At 44.2% G+C, this 19,515-nt stretch overlaps 6 non-coding genes across 6 annotated transcripts; all 6 read left to right on the top strand.

Moving 5' to 3' along the window:
• The first annotated feature begins 414 nt into the window (after positions 1–414).
• trnav-cac (transfer RNA valine (anticodon CAC)) lies at positions 415–487 on the top strand. Its single transcript has one exon. It is a non-coding gene; the product is annotated as a tRNA-Val (tRNA).
• A 3,408-nt stretch (positions 488–3,895) lies between these two features.
• On the top strand, positions 3,896–3,968 carry trnav-cac (transfer RNA valine (anticodon CAC)). Its single transcript has one exon. It is a non-coding gene; the product is annotated as a tRNA-Val (tRNA).
• Positions 3,969–7,375: 3,407 nt separating this feature from the next.
• On the top strand, positions 7,376–7,448 carry trnav-cac (transfer RNA valine (anticodon CAC)). The gene has a single exon. It is a non-coding gene; the product is annotated as a tRNA-Val (tRNA).
• A 3,392-nt stretch (positions 7,449–10,840) lies between these two features.
• trnav-cac (transfer RNA valine (anticodon CAC)) lies at positions 10,841–10,913 on the top strand. The gene has a single exon. It is a non-coding gene; the product is annotated as a tRNA-Val (tRNA).
• Positions 10,914–14,321: 3,408 nt separating this feature from the next.
• Positions 14,322–14,394, top strand: trnav-aac (transfer RNA valine (anticodon AAC)). Its single transcript has one exon. It is a non-coding gene; the product is annotated as a tRNA-Val (tRNA).
• Positions 14,395–18,086: 3,692 nt separating this feature from the next.
• Positions 18,087–18,159, top strand: trnav-aac (transfer RNA valine (anticodon AAC)). Its single transcript has one exon. It is a non-coding gene; the product is annotated as a tRNA-Val (tRNA).
• The last annotated feature ends 1,356 nt before the right edge of the window (positions 18,160–19,515 follow it).

Genomic DNA, 19,515 nt, shown 5'->3' with positions numbered 1-19,515 from the left:
GCAAGAATCCCAAGTGGATGTCTTGGAGTGGTTGGGGAAGGGAATCTTGTCAATGATGGCACACTGTGCATTGACACTGCAGCAGCTGCTGCACCTCTTCCAAACTTAGTTTCTTAAGTGAGAGTTTACAAAAAAGGGAATTGGATAATTGCATGAAAGGAGAGGCAAACAAAAGCAGAGCGAAGGAAGTGGGCCCAACTGGCAAGTCTTTGAAAAAAGTGGCAATGGTACGATGGCCTGAATGGCCTGGCAATGTGTTGTGCACTGCTGAGCGTCCATTGCTGGGTCAATACCTCTGCAGCCTTGCAAAATGTCACAGTGGAATTGCATTTCAATGAAACAAGCACCACAAATAGATCATGACTGTATAGTTTAACAATACTCGCAGCTTCCTCAGCCCTGCAACCGTGCTGAGTTTCTGTAGTGTAGTGGTGATCACGTTTGTCTCACACGCAAAAGGTCCCCATTTCGAAACTGGGCAGAAACATTTTCGAAATAAAGCCTAACGTCTGACCACGAAAGATGCAATCATTGACATTCCCCATTCACACAACACAATTTCTCAAAGTCCTATTTCTCTTGCACATTGTGTGCACAATGCCTTGCAATCGCTCCTCTTTCTTGTCCTGATGCTGCAGAAAGTTCCTCAAAACCTCGCACTTGCACTTCATTTGGCTCAGATTAGAATAGAAACCTGCAACACTAGCTTGCTGAGTAACAGCTGATCTAAGTCTCATTTCAGACGAGGCAAAACCACATCAGCAATTCACTTTCGCCAGCTCCACATTCGTTGAGACAGGGGCACGCCGCAATATTTTGACCCGCACTGCCCAATTACTCGCTGCTAGCAGCAAGAGGGGTCTGCTGCCTCAATCAACAGGTTCCTGGCCATCTCAGGGAGGTAAAATAGCACAACCCGGGCCAAATCTCCCCAGAAACCAAGCACAGGCTCAGCAAAACGTAGGCACATGATATCCGGGCCACTAAACCTCCGAGCAGCTCGAACAGAACACCCAAGTGACTGAAACTTTCTTTGAGTTGCAATGGTGAATCTCCGGTGGAAACAAGTTTGGGGAAAATGCTCCTCCTGAACATTTCTTTTTGGGTAAAAGGGGCAAAAATCCTTTTCAATTTAACCACTGCTGCGGCAGATTCTTGGTGTCTTAAGCACCTTGAAAACGCAGCTCTTAACATGCAGCCGCAATTATGACAAGGGGTAAAGGTTCATGACACGCAGAGGGGAAAAAGTTATTGAAGTTATGACAGTCGCTCACAGACTTATTAGCGTTTTGTTCAGTCAGTAACAGAGACATACCTGGGTTTATTGATGCAGATTAACATAACTATTCAGCGTCACGCAGAGCTCGAAGAGTACTTTGCCTCCCTTAAAGACGGACACAGCTGATTCTGTAACTGAAGCTAAGGAAACAGGCAGACGTGCCAAATTATCACTTTGTATTGTTCTTCATTCGGCGAGTAACAGGAAAACTAACAAGGTGGCGTTGAAAATGAGATGCACTGCGGCTCCGCTCAATATCAACCCGCTCCTTCATATTGAACTGAGGAAGAATATACATGAATAAAAGCAAAATACTGTGGATGCTGGAAATCTGAAATAAAAACAAGAAATTCTGGAAATACTCAGCAGGTCTGGCAGCATCTGTGGAGAGAGAAGCAGAGTTAACATTTCGGCTCAGTGACCCTTCTTCAGAACTGGCAAATATTAGAAAAGTCAAAGGTTAGAAGCAAGTAAAGCGGGGGTGGAGCAAGAGATAACAAAGGAGAAGGTGCAGATTGGGCAAGGCCACAGAATAGCTGACCAGAAGGTCATGGAGCAAAGGCAAACAATATGATAATGGTGTGTTGAAAGACAAAGCATTCGTACAGATAGGACTGTTAATGGACTGAAAATTGAACAGCAGCAAGTACAAACATGAAAACAAAACAGTGGGTAAGTAAACTGAACAAACTAAGATGAAATAAAATAAACATACAAAAAAATGTAAAAAACGTAATAAAGAAAAATAACAAAAAGTGAAAGTAAAATGGGGGGCCCGTCATGATCTGAAATTATTGAACTCAATGTTCAGTCCGGCACGCTCTCGTGTGCAATGGTTAGCACCGCAGCCTCACAGCTCCAGCGACCCGGTTTCAATTCTGGGCACTGCCTGTGTGGTGTTTGCAAGTTCTCCCTGTGTCTGCGTGGGATTCCTCCGGGTGCTCCGGTTTCCTCCCACATGCCAAAGACTTGCTGGTTGAGAGGTTAATTGGCCATTCCCAATTGCCCCTAGTAAAGGTAGGTGGGAGGGAAATATAGGGAAGGTGGGGATGTGGTAGGAATATGGAATTCGTGTAGGATTAGTATAAATGGGTGGTCGATGGTCGGCACAGACTCGGTGGGCCGAAGGGCCTGTTTCAGTGCTGCATCACGAAACTAAACTAATCGGTCAACGAGATGCTGTTTTTCGAGCTTGCGTTGTTGTTCACTGGAACACTGCAGCAAGCCCAGGATAGAGATGTAAGCATGAGAGCAGCGGGGAGTCTTGAAATGGCAAGCAACCAGAAGCTCAGGGTCCTGCTTGCGGACTGAGCGGACGTGTTCCGCAAAGCGATCACCCAGTCTGCGTTTGGTCTCCCCAATAAACATGAATATACATTAATTGGATTTAGGCGCCAGTATGTTGCAAAACGAGAAGAAAGAAAGGCACAAATGGCATTAACACTGACTTTACAAATGATTCACTGAAAAATTCTTTCATTTGCTGGAAAAGATGAATATTGTGCATCTGAAAATAGGCACCATGGGATTGTGTTGCACACTGACCTGTTTTCCTGCATTTGCCTGTCATCTACACAATTCAATTTGTGTTGGATATCGCTGAGAATCTCATTTCAAGATGCGGGCACAGATATTAATATAATCCTACTGAAAGTTTAATCCTGGAACAAATCCTGTGTGACGTGGATTGCAACGTTTAGAGGGCTGTGCAGCTAAGGTGAGGAAGACGGGAATGATGTGGTTGATGATTGCATGGAATGCATTGCAAACTTGGGTTACGTTGCTTGATTTCATTCTACACCTTGAAATTCAGAAGCAAGTGAGGCACCAGGTGGAAACCAACAGCTGTCTCTGTGGAAGCGGGGACATGGCTTCCTAATCTAACCATTTGAACTCTGAAAACATTCTGCTGGATCTGAACTGCCCTGTATACCAAGGCCAATTTGTATACTTTATAAAGTGGAATGCCCAGAACTATGCAGAGTACTCCAGGTGGGGTCTAACCAGGACATTATATAGCTGTAGCGAAGCTTCGCCCCCATTATTTAACTGCCTCTGTTACGCATTCTACTGCTCGGGTAATCACATTGTATGTTGCAAATCAGCAAAATAAGAACGCATTTGATAAAAATAAAGAGTTTAAAAGCACAAATATGTGTCAGTGCAATCAGTAAATAATGAGAAATGAAATCAGGAACTTGGCAAGAATCCCAAGTGGATGTCTTGGAGTGGTTGGGGAAGGGAATATTTGTCAATGATGGCACACTGTGCATTGACACTGCAGCAGCTGCTCCACCTCTTACAAACTTAGTTTCTGAAGTGAGAGTTGACAAAAAAGGGAATTGGATAATTGCATGAAAGGAGAGGCAAACAAAAGCAGAGCGAAGGAAGTGGGCCCAACTGGCAAGTCTTTGAAAAAACTGGCAATGGTACGATGGCCTGAATGGCCTGGCAATGTGTTGTGCACTGCTGAGCGTCCATTGCTGGGTCAATACCTCTGCAGCCTTGCAAAATGTCACAGTGGAATTGCATTTCAATGAAACAAGCACCACAAATAGATCATGACTGTATAGTTTAACAATACTTGCAGCTTCCTCAGCCCTGCAACCGTGCTGAGTTTCTGTAGTGTAGTGGTGATCACGTTTGTCTCACACGCAATAGGTCCCCAGTTAGAAACTGGGCAGAAACATTTTCGAAACAAAGCCAAACGTCTGACCACGAAAGATGCAATCATTGACATTCCCCATTCACACAACACAATTTCTCAAAGTCCTATTTCTCTTGCACATTGTGTGCACAAAGCCTTGCAATCGCTCCTCTTTCTAGTCCTGATGCTGCAGAAAGTTCCTCAAAACCTAGCACTTGCACTTCATTTGGCTCAGATTAGAATAGAAACCTGCAACACTAGCTTGCTGAGTAACAGCTGATCTAAGTCTCATTTCAGAAGAGGCAAAACCACATCAGCAATTCACTTTCGCCAGCTCCACATTCGTTGAGACAGGGGCACGCCGCAATATTTTGACCCGCACTGTCCAATTACTCGCTGCTAGCAGCAAGAGGGGTCTGCTGCCTCAATCAACAGGTTCCTGGCCATCTCAGGGAGGTAAAATAGCACAACCCGGGCCAAATCTCCCCAGAAACCAAGCACAGGCTCAGCAAAACGTAGGCACATGATATCCGGGCCACTAAACCTCCGAGCAGCTCGAACAGAACACCCAAGTGACTGAAACTTTCTTTGAGTTGCAAAGATGAATCTCCGGTGGAACAAGTTTGGGGAAAATGCTCCTCCTGAACATTTCTTTTTGGGTAAAAGGGGCAAAAATCCTTTTCAATTTAACCACTGCTGCAGCAGATTCTTGGTGTCTTAAGCACCTTGACAACGCAGCTCTGAACATGCAGCCGCAATTATGACAAGGGGTAAAGGTTCATGACACGCAGAGGGGAAAAAGTTATTTAAGTTATGACATTCGCTCACAGACCTATTAGCGTTTTGTTCAGTCAGTAACAGAGACATACCTGGGTTTATTGATGCAGATTAACATAACTATTCAGCGTCACGCAGAGCCGCGAAGAGTACTTTGCCTCCCTTAAAGACGGACACAGCTGATTCTGTAACTGAAGCTAAGGAAACAGGCAGACGTGCCAAATTATCACTTTGTATTGTTCTTCATTTGGCGAGTAACAGGAAAACTAACAAGGTGGCGTTGAAAATGAGATGCACTGCGGCTCCGCTCAATATCAACCCGCTCCTTCATATTGAACTGAGGAAGAATATACATGAATAAAAGCAAAATACTGTGGATGCTGGAAATCTGAAATAAAAACAAGAAATTCTGGAAATACTCAGCAGGTCTGGCAGCATCTGTGGAGAGAGAAGCAGAGTTAACATTTCGGCTCAGTGACCCTTCTTCAGAACTGGCAAATATTAGAAAAGTCAAAGGTTAGAAGCAAGTAAAGCGGGGGTGGAGCAAGAGATAACAAAGGAGAAGGTGCAGATTGGGCAAGGCCACAGAATAGCTGACCAGAAGGTCATGGAGCAAAGGCAAACAATATGTTAATGGTGTGTTGAAAGACAAAGCATTCGTACAGATAGGACCGTTAATGGACTGAAAATTGAACAGCAGCAAGTACAAACATGAAAACAAAACAGTGGGTAAGTAAACTGAACAAACTAAGATGAAATAAAATAAACATACAAAAAAATGTAAAAAATGTAAAAAAGAAAAATAACAAAATGTGAAAGTAAAATGGGGGGCCCGTCATGATCTGAAATTATTGAACTCAATGTTCAGTCCGGCACGCTCTCGTGTGCAATGGTTAGCACCGCAGCCTCACAGCTCCAGCGACCCGGTTTCAATTCTGGGCACTGCCTGTGTGGTGTTTGCAAGTTCTCCCTGTGTCTGCGTGGGATTCCTCCGGGTGCTCCGGTTTCCTCCCACATGCCAAAGACTTGCTGGTTGATAGGTTAATTGGCCATTCCCAATTGCCCCTAGTAAAGGTAGGTGGTAGGGAAATATAGGGAAGGTGGGGATGTGGTAGGAATATGGAATTCGTGTAGGATTAGTATAAATGGGTGGTCGATGGTCAGCACAGACTCTGTGGGCCGAAGGGCCTGTTTCAGTGCTGCATCACGAAACTAAACTAATCGGTCAACGAGATGCTGTTTTTCGAGCTTGCGTTGTTGTTCACTGGAACACTGCAGCAAGCCCAGGATAGAGATGTAAGCATGAGAGCAGCGGGGAGTCTTAAAATGGCAAGCAACCAGAAGCTCAGGGTCCTGCTTGCGGACTGAGCGGACGTGTTCCGCAAAGCGATCACCCAGTCTGCGTTTGGTCTCCCCAATAAACATGAATATACATTAATTGGATTTAGGCGCCAGTATGTTGCAAAACGAGAAGAAAGAAAGGCACAAATGGCATTAACACTGACTTTACAAATGATTCACTGAAAAATTCTTTCATTTGCTGGAAAAGATGAATATTGTGCATCTGAAAATGGGCACCATGGGATTGTGTTGCATACTGACCTGTTTTCCTGTATTTGCCTGTCATCTATACAATTCAATTTGTGTTGGATATCGCTGAGAATCTCATTTCAAGATGCGGGCACAGATATTAATATAATCCTACTGAAAGTTTAATCCTGGAACAAATCCTGTGTGACGTGGATTGCAACGTTTAGAGGGCTGTGCAGCTAAGGTGAGGAAGACGGGAATGATGTGGTTGATGATTGCATGGAATGCATTGCAAACTTGGGTTACGTTGCTTGATTTCATTCTACACCTTGAAATTCAGAAGCAAGTGAGGCACCAGGTGGAAACCAACAGCTGTCTCTGTGGAAGCGGGGACATGGCTTCCTAATCTAACCATTTGAACTCTGAAAACATTCTGCTGGATCTGAACTGCCCTGTATACCAAGGCCAATTTGTATACTTTATAAAGTGGAATGCCCAGAACTATGCAGAGTACTCCAGGTGGGGTCTAACCAGGACATTATATAGCTGTAGCGAAGCTTCGCCCCCATTATTTAACTGCCTCTGTTACGCATTCTACTGCTCGGGTAATCACATTGTATGTTGCAAATCAGCAAAATAAGGACGCATTTGATAAAAATAAAGAGTTTAAAAGCACAAATATGTGTCAGTGCAATCAGTAAATAATGAGAAATGAAATCCAGAACTTGGCAAGAATCCCAAGTGGATGTCTTGGAGTGGTTGGGGAAGGGAATCTTGTCAATGATGGCACACTGTGCATTGACACTGCAGCAGCTGCTGCACCTCTTCCAAACTTAGTTTCTTAAGTGAGAGTTTACAAAAAAGGGAATTGGATAATTGCATGAAAGGAGAGGCAAACAAAAGCAGAGCGAAGGAAGTGGGCCCAACTGGCAAGTCTTTGAAAAAAGTGGCAATGGTACGATGGCCTGAATGGCCTGGCAATGTGTTGTGCACTGCTGAGCGTCCATTGCTGGGTCAATACCTCTGCAGCCTTGCGAAATGTCACAGTGGAATTGCATTTCAATGAAACAAGCACCACAAAAAGATCATGACTGTATAGTTTAACAATACTTGCAGCTTCCTCAGCCCTGCAAACGTGCTGAGTTTCTGTAGTGTAGTGGTGATCACGTTTGTCTCACACGCAAAAAGTCCCCAGTTCGAAACTGGGCAGGAACATTTTCGAAACAAACCCAAACGTCTGACCACGAAAGATGCAATCATTGACATCCCCCATTCACACAGCACAATTTCTCAAAGTCCTATTTCTCTTGCACATTGTGTGCACAATGCCTTGCAATCGCTCCTCTTTCTAGTCCTGATGCTGCAGAAAGTTCCTCAAAACCTAGCACTTGCACTTCATTTGGCTCAGATTAGAATAGAAACCTGCAACACTAGCTTGCGAAGTCACAGCTGATCTAAGTCTCATTTCAGACGAGGCAAAAGCACATCAGCAATTCACTTTCGCCAGCTCCACATTCGTTGAGACAGGGGCACGCCGCAATATTTTAACCCGCACTGTCCAATTACTCGCTGCTAGCAGCAAGAGGGGTCTGCTGCCTCAATCAACAGGTTACTGGCCATCTCAGGGAGGTAAAATAGCACAACCCGGGCCAAATCTCCCCAGAAACCAAGCACAGGCTCAGCAAAACGTAGGCACATGATATCCGGGCCACTAAACCTCCGAGCAGCTCGAACAGAACACCCAAGTGACTGAAACTTTCTTTGAGTTGCAATGATGAATCTCCGGTGGAAACAAGTTTGGGGAAAATGCTCCTCCTGAACATTTCTTTTTGGGTAAAAGGGGCAAAAATCCTTTTCAATTTAACCACTGCTGCAGCAGATTCTTGGTGTCTTAAGCACCTTGACAACGCAGCTCTGAACATGCAGCCGCAATTATGACAAGGGGTAAAGGTTCATGACACGCAGAGGGGAAAAAGTTATTTAAGTTATGACATTCGCTCACAGACCTATTAGCGTTTTGTTCAGTCAGTAACAGAGACATACCTGGGTTTATTGATGCAGATTAACATAACTATTCAGCGTCACGCAGAGCTCGAAGAGCACTTTGCCTCCCTTAAAGACGGACACAGCTGATTCTGTAACTGAAGCTAAGGAAACAGGCAGACGTGCCAAATTATCACTTTGTATTGTTCTTCATTCGGCGAGTAACAGGAAAACTAACAAGGTGGCGTTGAAAATGAGATGCACTGCGGCTCCGCTCAATATCAACCCGCTCCTTCATATTGAACTGAGGAAGAATATACATGAATAAAAGCAAAATACTGTGGATGCTGGAAATCTGAAATAAAAACAAGAAATTCTGGAAATACTCAGCAGGTCTGGCAGCATCTGTGGAGAGAGAAGCAGAGTTAACATTTCGGCTCAGTGACCCTTCTTCAGAACTGGCAAATATTAGAAAAGTCAAAGGTTAGAAGCAAGTAAAGCGGGGGTGGAGCAAGAGATAACAAAGGAGAAGGTGCAGATTGGGCAAGGCCACAGAATAGCTGACCAGAAGGTCATGGAGCAAAGGCAAACAATATGTTAATGGTGTGTTGAAAGACAAAGCATTCGTACAGATAGGACTGTTAATGGACTGAAAATTGAACAGCAGCAAGTACAAACATGAAAACAAAACAGTGGGTAAGTAAACTGAACAAACTAAGATGAAATAAAATAAACATACAAAAAAATGTAAAAAATGTAAAAAAGAAAAATAACAAAAAGTGAAAGTAAAATGGGGGGCCCGTCATGATCTGAAATTATTGAACTCAATGTTCAGTCCGGCACGCTCTCGTGTGCAATGGTTAGCACCGCAGCCTCACAGCTCCAGCGACCCGGTTTCAATTCTGGGCACTGCCTGTGTGGTGTTTGCAAGTTCTCCCTGTGTCTGCGTGGGATTCCTCCGGGTGCTCCGGTTTCCTCCCACATGCCAAAGACTTGCTGGTTGATAGGTTAATTGGCCGTTCCCAATTGCCCCTAGTAAAGGTAGGTGGGAGGGAAATATAGGGAAGGTGGGGATGTGGTAGGAATATGGAATTCGTGTAGGATTAGTATAAATGGGTGGTCGATGGTCGGCACAAGGGCCTGTTTCAGTGCTGCATCACGAAACTAAACTAATCGGTCAACGAGATGCTGTTTTTCGAGCTTGCGTTGTTGTTCACTGGAACACTGCAGCAAGCCCAGGATAGAGATGTAAGCATGAGAGCAGCGGGGAGTCTTGAAATGGCAAGCAACCAGAAGCTCAGGGTCCTGTTTGCGGACTGAGTGGACGTGTTCCGCAAAGCGATCACCCAGTCTGCGTTTGGTCTCCCCAATAAACATGAATATACATTAATTGGATTTAGGCGCCAGTATGTTGCAAAACGAGAAGAAAGAAAGGCACAAATGGCATTAACACTGACTTTACAAATGATTCACTGAAAAATTCTTTCATTTGCTGGAAAAGATGAATATTGTGCATCTGAAAATAGGCACCATGGGATTGTGTTGCATACTGACCTGTTTTCCTGTATTTGCCTGTCATCTATACAATTCAATTTGTGTTGGATATCGCTGAGAATCTCATTTCAAGATGCGGGCACAGATATTAATATAATCCTACTGAAAGTTTAATCCTGGAACAAATCCTGTGTGACGTGGATTGCAACGTTTAGAGGGCTGTGCAGCTAAGGTGAGGAAGACGGGAATGATGTGGTTGATGATTGCATGGAATGCATTGCAAACTTGGGTTACGTTGCTTGATTTCATTCTACACCTTGAAATTCAGAAGCAAGTGAGGCACCAGGTGGAAACCAACAGATGTCTCTGTGGAAGCGGGGACATGGCTTCCTAATCTAACCATTTGAACTCTGAAAACATTCTGCTGGATCTGAACTGCCCTGTATACCAAGGCCAATTTGTATACTTTATAAAGTGGAATGCCCAGAACTATGCAGAGCACTCCAGGTGGGGTCCAACCAGGACATTATATAGCTGTAGCGAAGCTTCGCCCCCATTATTTAACTGCCTTTGTTACGCATTCTACTGCTCGGGTAATCACATTGTATGTTGCAAATCAGCAAAATAAGGACGCATTTGATAAAAATAAAGAGTTTAAAAGCACAAATATGTGTCAGTGCAATCAGTAAATAATGAAAAATGAAATCCAGAACTTGGCAAGAATCCCAAGTGGATGTCTTGGAGTGGTTGGGGAAGGGAATCTTGTCAATGATGGCACACTGTGCATTGACACTGCAGCAGCTGCTGCACCTCTTCCAAACTTAGTTTCTTAAGTGAGAGTTTACAAAAAAGGGAATTGGATAATTGCATGAAAGGAGAGGCAAACAAAAGCAGAGCGAAGGAAGTGGGCCCAACTGGCAAGTCTTTGAAAAAAGTGGCAATGGTACGATGGCCTGAATGGCCTGGCAATGTGTTGTGCACTGCTGAGCGTCCATTGCTGGGTCAATACCTCTGCAGCCTTGCAAAATGTCACAGTGGAATTGCATTTCAATGAAACAAGCACCACAAATAGATCATGACTGTATAGTTTAACAATACTTGCAGCTTCCTCAGCCCTGCAACCGTGCTGAGTTTCTGTAGTGTAGTGGTGATCACGTTTGTCTCACACGCAAAAGGTCCACAGTTCGAAACTGCGCAGAAGCATTTTCGAAACAAATATAAACGTCTGACCACGATATCTGCAATCATTGACATTCCCCATTCACACAACACAATTTCTCAAAGTCCTATTACTCTTGCACATTGTGTGCACAATGCCTTGCAATCGCTCCTCTTTCTTGTCCTGATGCTGCAGAAAGTTCCTCAAAACCTAGCACTTGCACTTCATTTGGCTCAGATTAGAATAGAAACCTGCAACACTAGCTTGCTGAGTAACAGCTGATCTAAGTCTCATTTCAGACGAGGCAAAACCACATCAGCAATTCACTTTCGCCAGCTCCACATTCGTTGAGACAGGGGCACGCCGCAATATTTTAACCCGCACTGTCCAATTACTCGCTGCTAGCAGCAAGAGGGGTCTGCTGCCTCAATCAACAGGTTACTGGCCATCTCAGGGAGGTAAAATAGCACAACCCGGGCCAAATCTCCCCAGAAACCAAGCACAGGCTCAGCAAAACGTAGGCACATGATATCCGGGCCACTAAACCTCCGAGCAGCTCGAACAGAACACCCAAGTGACTGAACCTTTCTTTGAGTTGCAATGATGAATCTCCGGTGGAAACAAGTTTGGGGAAAATGCTCCTCCTGAACATTTCTTTTTGGGTAAAAGGGGCAAAAATCCTTTTCAATTTAACCACTGCTGCAGCAGATTCTTGGTGTCTTAAGCACCTTGACAACGCAGCTCTGAACATGCAGCCGCAATTATGACAAGGGGTAAAGGTTCATGACACGCAGAGGGGAAAAAGTTATTTAAGTTATGACATTCGCTCACAGACCTATTAGCGTTTTGTTCAGTCAGTAACAGAGACATACCTGGGTTTATTGATGCAGATTAACATAACTATTCAGCGTCACGCAGAGCCGCGAAGAGTACTTTGCCTCCCTTAAAGACGGACACAGCTGATTCTGTAACTGAAGCTAAGGAAACAGGCAGACGTGCCAAATTATCACTTTGTATTGTTCTTCATTCGGCGAGTAACAGGAAAACTAACAAGGTGGAGTTGAAAATGAGATGCACTGCGGCTCCGCTCAATATCAACCCGCTCCTTCATATTGAACTGAGGAAGAATATACATGAATAAAAGCAAAATACTGTGGATGCTGGAAATCTGAAATAAAAGCAAGAAATTCTGGAATTACTCAGCAGGTCTGGCAGCATCTGTGGAGAGAGAAGCAGAGTTAACATTTCGGCTCAGTGACCCTTCTTCAGAACTGGCAAATATTAGAAAAGTCAAAGGTTAGAAGCAAGTAAAGCGGGGGTGGAGCAAGAGATAACAAAGGAGAAGGTGCAGATTGGGCAAGGCCACAGAATAGCTGACCAGAAGGTCATGGAGCAAAGGCAAACAATATGTTAATGGTGTGTTGAAAGACAAAGCATTATTACAGATAGGACTGTTAACGGATTGAAAATTGAACAGCAGCAAGTACAAACATGAAAACAAAACAGTGGGTAAGTAAACTGAACAAACTAAGATGAAATAAAATAAACATACAAAAAAATGTAAAAAATGTAAAAAAGAAAAATAACAAAAAGTGAAAGTAAAATGGGGGGCCCGTCATGATCTGAAATTATTGAACTCAATGTTCAGTCCGGCACGCTCTCATGTGCAATGGTTAGCACCGCAGCCTCACAGCTCCAGCGACCCGGTTTCAATTCTGGGCACTGCCTGTGTGGTGTTTGCAAGTTCTCCCTGTGTCTGCGTGGGATTCCTCCGGGTGCTCCGGTTTCCTCCCACATGCCAAAGACTTGCTGGTTGATAGGTTAATTGGCCATTCCCAATTGCCCCTAGTAAAGGTAGGTGGTAGGGAAATATAGGGAAGGTGGGGATGTGGTAGGAATATGGAATTCGTGTAGGATTAGTATAAATGGGTGGTCGATGGTCGGCACAGACTCGGTGGGCCGAAGGGCCTGTTTCAGTGCTGCATCACGAAACTAAACTAATCGGTCAACGAGATGCTGTTTTTCGAGCTTGCGTTGTTGTTCACTGGAACACTGCAGCAAGCCCAGGATAGAGATGTAAGCATGAGAGCAGCGGGGAGTCTTGAAATGGCAAGCAACCAGAAGCTCAGGGTCCTGCTTGCTGACTGAGCGGACGTGTTCCGCAAAGCGATCACCCAGTCTGCGTTTGGTCTCCCCAATAAACATGAATATACATTAATTGGATTTAGGCGCCAGTATGTTGCAAAACGAGAAGAAAGAAAGGCACAAATGGCATTAACACTGACTTTACAAATGATTCACTGAAAAATTCTTTCATTTGCTGGAAAAGATGAATATTGTGCATCTGAAAATAGGCACCATGGGATTGTGTTGCATACTGACCTGTTTTCCTGTATTTGCCTGTCATCTATACAATTCAATTTGTGTTGGATATCGCTGAGAATCTCATTTCAAGATGCGGGCACAGATATTAATATAATCCTACTGAAAGTTTAATCCTGGAACAAATCCTGTGTGACGTGGATTGCAACGTTTAGAGGGCTGTGCAGCTAAGGTGAGGAAGACGGGAATGATGTGGTTGATGATTGCATGGAATGCATTGCAAACTTGGGTTACGTTGCTTGATTTCATTCTACACCTTGAAATTCAGAAGCAAGTGAGGCACCAGGTGGAAACCAACAGCTGTCTCTGTGGAAGCGGGGACATGGCTTCCTAATCTAACCATTTGAACTCTGAAAACATTCTGCTGGATCTGAACTGCCCTGTATACCAAGGCCAATTTGTATACTTTATAAAGTGGAATGCCCAGAACTATGCAGAGCACTCCAGGTGGGGTCTAACCAGGACATTATATAGCTGTAGCGAAGCTTCGCCCCCATTATTTAACTGCCTCTGTTACGCATTCTACTGCTCGGGTAATCACATTGTATGTTGCAAATCAGCAAAATAAGGACGCATTTGATAAAAATAAAGAGTTTAAAAGCACAAATATGTGTCAGTGCAATCAGTAAATAATGAGAAATGAAATCCAGAACTTGGCAAGAATCCCAAGTGGATGTCTTGGAGTGGTTGGGGAAGGGAATCTTGTCAATGATGGCACACTGTGCATTGACACTGCAGCAGCTGCTGCACCTCTTCCAAACTTAGTTTCTTAAGTGAGAGTTTACAAAAAAGGGAATTGGATAATTGCATGAAAGGAGAGGCAAACAAAAGCAGAGCGAAGGAAGTGGGCCCAACTGGCAAGTCTTTGAAAAAACTGGCAATGGTACGATGGCCTGAATGGCCTGGCAATGTGTTGTGCACTGCTGAGCGTCCATTGCTGGGTCAATACCTCTGCAGCCTTGCGAAATGTCACAGTGGAATTGCATTTCAATGAAACAAGCACCACAAATAGATCTTGACTGTATAGTTTAACAATACTTGCAGCTTCCTCAGCACTGCAACCGTGTTGAGTTTCTGTAGTGTAGTGGTGATCACGTTTGTCTAACACGCAAAAGGTCCCCAGTTCGAAACTGGGCAGAAACATTTTCGAAACAAACCCAAACTTCTGACCACGATATATGCAATCATTGACATTCCCCATTAACACAACACAATTTCTCAAAGTCCTATTTCTCTTGCACATTGTGTGCACAATGCCTTGCAATCGCTCCTCTTTCTTGTCCTGATGCTGCAGAAAGTTCCTCAAAACCTAGCACTTGCACTTCATTTGGCTCAGATTAGAATAGAAACCTGCAACACTAGCTTGCTAAGTCACAGCTGATCTGAGTCTCATTTCAGACGAGGCAAAAGCACATCAGCAATTCACTTTCGCCAGCTCCACATTCGTTGAGACAGGGGCACGCCGCAATATTTTAACCCGCACTGTCCAATTACTCGCTGCTAGCAGCAAGAGGGGTCTGCTGCCTCAATCAACAGGTTACTGGCCATCTCAGGGAGGTAAAATAGCACAACCCGGGCAAAATCTCCCCAGAAACCAAGCACAGGCTCAGCAAAACGTAGGCACATGATATCCGGGCCACTAAACCTCCGAGCAGCTCGAACAGAACACCCAAGTGACTGAAACTTTCTTTGAGTTGCAATGATGAATCTCCGGTGGAAACAAGTTTGGGGAAAATGCTCCTCCTGAACATTTCTTTTTGGGTAAAAGGAGCAAAAATCCTTTTCAATTTAACCACTGCTGCGGCAGATTCTTGGTGTCTTAAGCACCTTGAAAACGCAGCTCTTAACATGCAGCCGCAATTATGACAAGGGGTAAAGGTTCATGACACGCAGAGGGGAAAAAGTTATTTAAGTTATGACATTCGCTCACCGACCTATTAGCGTTTTGTTCAGTCAGTAACAGAGACATACCTGGGTTTATTGATGTAGATTAACATAACTATTCAACGTCACGCAGAGCTCGAAGAGTACTTTGCCTCCCTTAAAGACGGACACAGCTGATTCTGTAACTGAAGCTAAGGAAACAGGCAGACGTGCCAAATTATCACTTTGTATTGTTCTTCATTCGGCGAGTAACAGGAAAACTAACAAGGTGGCGTTGAAAATGAGATGCACTGCGGCTCCGCTCAATATCAACCCGCTCCTTCATATTGAACTGAGGAAGAATATACATGAATAAAAGCAAAATACTGTGGATGCTGGAAATCTGAAATAAAAGCAAGAAATTCTGGAATTACTCAGCAGGTCTGGCAGCATCTGTGGAGAGAGAAGCAGAGTTAACATTTCGGCTCAGTGACCCTTCTTCAGAACTGGCAAATATTAGAAAAGTCAAAGGTTAGAAGCAAGTAAAGCGGGGGTGGAGCAAGAGATAACAAAGGAGAAGGTGCAGATTGGGCAAGGCCACAGAATAGCTGACCAGAAGGTCATGGAGCAAAGGCAAACAATATGTTAATGGTGTGTTGAAAGACAAAGCATTATTACAGATAGGACTGTTAACGGATTGAAAATTGAACAGCAGCAAGTACAAACATGAAAACAAAACAGTGGGTAAGTAAACTGAACAAACTAAGATGAAATAAAATAAACATACAAAAAAATGTAAAAAATGTAAAAAAGAAAAATAACAAAAAGTGAAAGTAAAATGGGGGGCCCGTCATGATCTGAAATTATTGATCTCAATGTTCAGTCCGGCACGCTCTCGTGTGCAATGGTTAGCACCGCAGCCTCACAGCTCCAGCGACCCGGTTTCAATTCTGGGCACTGCCTATGTGGAGTTTGCAAGTTCTCCCTATGTCTGCGTGGGTTTTCTCCGGGTGCTCCGGTTTCCTCCCACAAGCCAAAAGACTTGCAGGTTGATAGGTAAATTGGCCATTATAAATTGTCACTGATATAGGTAGGTGGTAGGGAAATATAGGGACAGGTGGGGATGTTTGGTAGGAATATGGGATTAGTGTAGGATTAGTATAAATGGGTGGTTGATGTTCGGCACAGACTCGGTGGGCCGAAGGGCCTGTTTCAGTGCTGTATCTCTAATCTAATCTAATCTAAACTGTGTGGTGTTTGCAAGTTCTCCCTGTGTCTGCGTGGGATTCCTCCGGGTGCTCCGGTTTCCTCCCACATGCCAAAGACTTGCTGGTTGATAGGTTAATTGGCCATTCCCAATTGCCCCTAGAAAAGGTAGGTGGTAGGGAAATATAGGGAAGGTGGGGATGTGGTAGGAATATGGAATTCGTGTAGGATTAGTATAAATGGGTGGTCGATGGTCGGCACAGACTCGGTGGGCCGAAGGGCCTGTTTCAGTGCTGCATCACGAAACTAAACTAATCGGTCAACGAGATGCTGTTTTTCGAGCTTGCGTTGTTGTTCACTGGAACACTGCAGCAAGCCCAGGATAGAGATGTAAGCATGAGAGCAGCGGGGAGTCTTGAAATGGCAAGCAACCAGAAGCTCAGGGTCCTGCTTGCTGACTGAGCGGACGTGTTCCGCAAAGCGATCACCCAGTCTGCGTTTGGTCACCCCAATAAACATGAATATACATTAATTGGATGTAGGCGCCAGTATGTTGCAAAACGAGAAGAAAGAAAGGCACAAATGGCATTAACACTGACTTTACAAATGATTCACTGAAAAATTCTTTCATTTGCTGGAAAAGATGAATATTGTGCATCTGAAAATAGGCACCATGGGATTGTGTTGCATACTGACCTGTTTTCCTGTATTTGCCTGTCATCTATACAATTCAATTTGTGTTGGATATCGCTGAGAATCTCATTTCAAGATGCGGGCACAGATATTAATATAATCCTACTGAAAGTTTAATCCTGGAACAAATCCTGTGTGACGTGGATTGCAACGTTTGGAGGGCTGTGCAGCAAAGGTGAGGAAGACGGGAATGATGTGGTTGATGATTGCATGGAATGCATTGCAAACTTGGGTTACGTTGCTTGATTTCATTCTACACCTTGAAATTCAGAAGCAAGTGAGGCACCAGGTGAAAACCAACAGCTGTCTCTGTGGAAGCGGGGACATGGCTTCCTAATCTAACCATTTGAACTTGAAAACATTCTGCTGGATCTGAACTGCCCTGTATACCAAGGCCAATTTGTATACTTTATAAAGTGGAATGCCCAGAACTATGCAGAGCACTCCAGGTGGGGTCTAACCAGGACATTATATAGCTGTAGCGAAGCTTCGCCCCCATTATTTAACTGCCTCTGTTACGCATTCTACTGCTCGGGTAATCACATTGTATGTTGCAAATCAGCAAAATAAGGACGCATTTGATAAAAATAAAGAGTTTAAAAGCACAAATATGTGTCAGTGCAATCAGTAAATAATGAGAAATGAAATCCAGAACTTGGCAAGAATCCCAAGTGGATGTCTTGGAGTGGTTGGGGAAGGGAATCTTTGTCAATGATGGCACACTGTGCATTGACACTGCAGCAGCTGCTCCACCTCTTACAAACTTAGTTTCTTAAGTGAGAGTTGACAAAAAAGGGAATTGGATAATTGCATGAAAGGAGAGGTAAACAAAAGCAGTTCGAAGGAAGTGGGCCCAACTGGCAAGTCTTTGAAAAAAGTGGCAATGGTACGATGGCCTGAATGGCCTGGCAATGTGTTGTGCACTGCTGAGCGTCCATTGCTGGGTCAATACCTCTGCAGCCTTGCAAAATGTCACAGTGGAATTGCATTTCAATGAAACAAGCACCACAAATAGATCTTGACTGTATAGTTTAACAATACTTGCAGCTTCCTCAGCACTGCAACCGTGTTGAGTTTCTGTAGTGTAGTGGTGATCACGTTTGTCTAACACGCAAAAGGTCCCCAGTTCGAAACTGGGCAGAAACATTTTCGAAACAAACCCAAACTTCTGACCACGATATATGCAATCATTGACATTCCCCATTAACACAACACAATTTCTCAAAGTCCTATTTCTCTTGCACATTGTGTGCACAATGCCTTGCAATCGCTCCTCTTTCTAGTCCTGATGCTGCAGAAAGTTCCTCAAAACCTAGCACTTGCACTTCATTTGGCTCAGATTAGAATAGAAACCTGCAACACTAGCTTGCTAAGTCACAGCTGATCTGAGTCTCATTTCAGACGAGGCAAAAGCACATCAGCAATTCACTTTCGCCAGCTCCACATTCGTTGAGACAGGGGCACGCCGCAATATTTTAACCCGCACTGTCCAATTACTCGCTGCTAGCAGCAAGAGGGGTCTGCTGCCTCAATCAACAGGTTACTGGCCATCTCAGGGAGGTAAAATAGCACAACCCGGGCAAAATCTCCCCAGAAACCAAGCACAGGCTCAGCAAAACGTAGGCACATGATATCCGGGCCACTAAACCTCCGAGCAGCTCGAACAGAACACCCAAGTGACTGAAACTTTCTTTGAGTTGCAATGATGAATCTCCGGTGGAAACAAGTTTGGGGAAAATGCTCCTCCTGAACATTTCTTTTTGGGTAAAAGGAGCAAAAATCCTTTTCAATTTAACCACTGCTGCGGCAGATTCTTGGTGTCTTAAGCACCTTGAAAACGCAGCTCTTAACATGCAGCCGCAATTATGACAAGGGGTAAAGGTTCATGACACGCAGAGGGGAAAAAGTTATTTAAGTTATGACATTCGCTCACCGACCTATTAGCGTTTTGTTCAGTCAGTAACAGAGACATACCTGGGTTTATTGATGTAGATTAACATAACTATTCAACGTCACGCAGAGCTCGAAGAGTACTTTGCCTCCCTTAAAGACGGACACAGCTGATTCTGTAACTGAAGCTAAGGAAACAGGCAGACGTGCCAAATTATCACTTTGTATTGTTCTTCATTCGGCGAGTAACAGGAAAACTAACAAGGTGGCGTTGAAAATGAGATGCACTGCGGCTCCGCTCAATATCAACCCGCTCCTTCATATTGAACTGAGGAAGAATATACATGAATAAAAGCAAAATACTGTGGATGCTGGAAATCTGAAATAAAAGCAAGAAATTCTGGAATTACTCAGCAGGTCTGGCAGCATCTGTGGAGAGAGAAGCAGAGTTAACATTTCGGCTCAGTGACCCTTCTTCAGAACTGGCAAATATTAGAAAAGTCAAAGGTTAGAAGCAAGTAAAGCGGGGGTGGAGCAAGAGATAACAAAGGAGAAGGTGCAGATTGGGCAAGGCCACAGAATAGCTGACCAGAAGGTCATGGAGCAAAGGCA

The sequence above is a fragment of the Heterodontus francisci genome, chromosome 22 (assembly GCF_036365525.1).
Source record: "Heterodontus francisci isolate sHetFra1 chromosome 22, sHetFra1.hap1, whole genome shotgun sequence".
In the NCBI taxonomy this organism is placed as follows: Eukaryota; Metazoa; Chordata; class Chondrichthyes; order Heterodontiformes; family Heterodontidae; genus Heterodontus; species Heterodontus francisci.
The sequence above is the reverse complement of the archived record's forward strand: the minus strand, read 5'-3'. Positions and strand labels throughout refer to the sequence as shown.